Source organism: Agrilus planipennis, unplaced genomic scaffold (assembly GCF_000699045.2).
Source record: "Agrilus planipennis isolate EAB-ADULT unplaced genomic scaffold, Apla_2.0 scaffold6, whole genome shotgun sequence".
In the NCBI taxonomy this organism is placed as follows: domain Eukaryota; kingdom Metazoa; phylum Arthropoda; class Insecta; order Coleoptera; family Buprestidae; genus Agrilus; species Agrilus planipennis.
In genome coordinates, this window is record NW_020439302.1 from 804,487 (window position 1) to 808,225 (window position 3,739).

Consider the following 3,739-nt stretch of genomic DNA (forward strand, 5'->3'; position numbering starts at 1 on the left):
CACTACCCTGAAAGTTTATTATATTTTATGGCTATTATAATTTAGCAAAAAGAAAAAATATTTAAAATAAAAAAAAAAACACAAATATTAGAATACTCACGCTACATATTTACGTATAAATCAGAGTTTTTTTTTATATACGTTATCTTATAGATGAGACAAAAACAAAAGAAACAAAAAAAAGGCGTTCGCATTGGTTTAACACCTGAATTTCCGGTCGACAACGTTATTGTTAATACGCAATGAGCCGTCTCTTCGTTCTTTAAACGATAACGGTAAACAGTGCCTGCCGGTAGTACGTCTTGGAAGGCTGCGTAAGTAACCAAATAACCCAATTTTAGAAGAAGGTGGACATGTACAAATACGTTATAGGCTTTTTAATTTCGTACCGTTTACTGCTTTGGAGTTGTTATGATTTTATTTCATCGCGTTACATAATAACAAGGAAAGCTTTGCTTAATTGAATAGTTAATCTTACTTACATCATACGTACGTAATAGTACATGCTACTACATAATTTAATGGTTAATAGCTAGATACAAAATGTCATAAAATATGTACGGAAAATCTACCTGTTACAAGAAAAACTACGAAATGTTTAGTAAAAGTAGGTAAGCTTGGAATGCGTTAATATTGGAAAGATGTATTTTCAAAATACTTTATTCTAATAATTTAGCATTTGCTCATTTTTTAAATATAAGAGTTTTTCTAGACTAATAGTAGTGTTTGTACTATATCACCACTGCGAAAATTAAGTATGATTCATATTTTTCTGTTTGAAGTGATTGAGATGTAGTTTTTGTATCTTTATGTTATATTTTAACAAATAATTCTTCTATAATATGCTTTCTTATTTGCTTGTGTCATCCGCTTCATTGGAAAAAAGACACTGATTCCAAAATAATTTGCTTAGCGTGAAAGATCAGAGTCAAAATAGGGTTCCAAATAATTTTATTGATGTGATATATCGATGTTTTACACATTGTAATAAGAGAAAGAAATGGAATCCATAGTTTCTTTAACTTTGGGTTCATCTAATGAAGTTTTTCGAATCGTTTTCTAAGTATTTTGGACTATAGGCATTTATTAGCACACCACAATATCTTGTAGTTTACAGTTTTACACAGCTGGCGTATATCAATTCGATATTGTTTTGTGGACTGTTTTGTCGTAATTAATAGAATTTCGTAGTCCCTTGCTAAAGGTACGATAAGTGGTGATTTGGGAGGTACTGATATCAATTTGAAACTTTAAAATTCCACGGACCATGACATTGAACCCGGAAAACAATATCGATCCAATATTTTAGATTATCCATTTTCAAGGAATTTTTAAATTTTTTTGAGCTCTCTCCAGTTAAAGAATTCGAAGGCATATATGGAATGTCTGTTTTCCCCTTTTTTTAGAGCTTCCAATACCTTCAAAAGCCAATGTGAGAGCAACTTTCATTCATCGTTTTATATAATGTTTGATCCGTGATACTAGCAAAACTTTTAAATGCAAGTATTTCAAATAAATCACGTCATATTATAATTATTTTTCTAAACTGTAAGTAGTTTACTAATGTCGCTTGATAATGTGACGAGGGGGTTATTTTGAATTTGCGATTATTACAGGGTAACTATTGAACTTAAGTTGGCGGAATGTACAAAATTTCGTACATGATTGAAATAACGGTTTTTACAAAGTAATAATTACCACACAAGGGTAGGTAATATCAGATTCTAATTTTAAGTATGATATACAATACTTCGTTCTTTGTTTAATTAGTTTTGTTAAATATGAACTCGAAAAATAAACAATGAGCTATTAATTTTATTAACGACAATATCATGCTTCCAAAGGACCATGACCGTACAAATATGGCATTAGTTACTACAGAGTATGCAAGTGTGTGTTCTGTAATGACGATAAGTATTTCCTCTAACATACGTAATAATAAGCCGTGAAGCAGTGTTTTGCTAGAGCATTTGTACTAAATGTTACATTTTTACTGAATAAATTACTTTTGACTTAACCAAAATTTAAATAAGTTGCAAAATTCTCTTTGAAGGAAGTCACGTATTTGTATGCTGTAAGATAAAAATTAAAATAAAATTCAAGGGTCGATTTTTTTACTTTTTGTATATTTTCTTATTTTAATTTGATTATTTCAGAATTTGGTCAGGGAAAAGAAAATCTTCTGAAAAGAAAATGTGAAGTATATATTTTTTATTTAAATATTTTTTGTTTATATACAGAAATATTTTTTTAAATAAATCTATTTTTGTTTTCGTTTTATAATTTATTTGTAGAATGCTAAATGATAGTAGAAGTAGCTTGGTAATTTTAACAGTTCTTTAACAAATACTTTATTTTGGGATTGTATTTAACGTTGCGCTTCCTTTAATGAGTTTTTTCTGTATCCATTTACTTAATTGTAAAAAAAAGGATTATACGTTCTATTTTCAAATTAATATCACGTTTATAATTATTTTCAATATCAAAATTTAAAAAAAAAAACAGTTTTTCTAATCGATGGGGTTTAACCCCCTAATCTCTATATGAATATTATGACGTACAGAAATGCCTTTCTAGCCGAATTAGTAATTAACGTTTACTTTTTAAAATATCACTACCCTGAAAGTTTATTATTTATTAGGTAAATATTTAGTATTAAAAGCAAACTGAAAATTTCAAATACTAAAACTATTTTATTCCAAGAAAAAATATACTAATGTTGCTTCAAATAGTTTAAGTCATAAATTCACCGAAAGTAAGAATTTTTCGTTTAGTCTTGCGTATTTGGTCAGGGGTCTTGTATATTCGGTGCTGGTTTTAGTTTTGGTCTTGTTGGCTCTATCTTGTTCTTGATCTTGCTAGTATAAAGACAGTGTTTTACTAGAAGGTATTTACATGAGAAAAATTTCGAACAATTAGTATTGATTTGGGGAAAGTTTTTCTATTTTTCTTTTTTCAGTATATCAGATATTTTGTTTTAATTCCAATAAAAATAACATTCATGTCGACAACAACTCATTGATATATTTAGGTGCTAATATGTGTCGATAAATTATTTCACTGTAGAATTTTTGTAAAATTCGTGACACAACATTGGCACGTTTTTTCCTTGAAACAGCACTAAAATAAATAGGATAATTATTATACATATTATACATATGTTATACATATGTATAGGCGTAGCGTTAGCAATATCTGCTGATAGGTACCTAGTAGTTTATCGCGATTTTCCATAGTTATTCGCTATGTGCAAAAGTGACTGTGGCGCTGTCTGTGGCCAATTTTCAAACTTTTCAGTGAGAAAAATACGTTTAAGCTAAATTAAATACATTTAAAATAAAATAGTTTTGTTGGAAAAATATCATAATATTTAAACTAGTCAAGGAGGAATGGTTATACAATAATAATAATAACGAATAAAATTATTTGAACTAGGTTTTCCTAATAAATTTAATCCTCAAACAATTCTGAAAGGTAAAGCTTTGGCCGTTCTTCATGTCATGAGAATTGAAGAATTAGATGGTTGTGACTATTTTGATTAGGTGTAGTGTCATCAGGCAAACTTCAGTTACTTTATCACCTTATAAAGTAGAATTGAAGGCAAGTTAATTCTGATTAAATGTAAATGAGGTTATGATAATATAAGATTAGAAAATTATTCGTCAATCTAATTTCTAATTAGTCTAACATTCATACGAAAATTTATTCATTTTATCAATGTCTAATTTTTTATAGCTCA

General features: G+C 28.3%; 1 protein-coding gene across 3 annotated transcripts in view; it reads right to left on the reverse strand.

The window, feature by feature from the left end:
- Positions 1-3,739, reverse strand: part of LOC108745228 (calcium release-activated calcium channel protein 1) — a 35,565-nt gene that overhangs the window by 20,919 nt on the left and 10,907 nt on the right. The gene's annotated exons all lie outside the window — the stretch shown is intronic.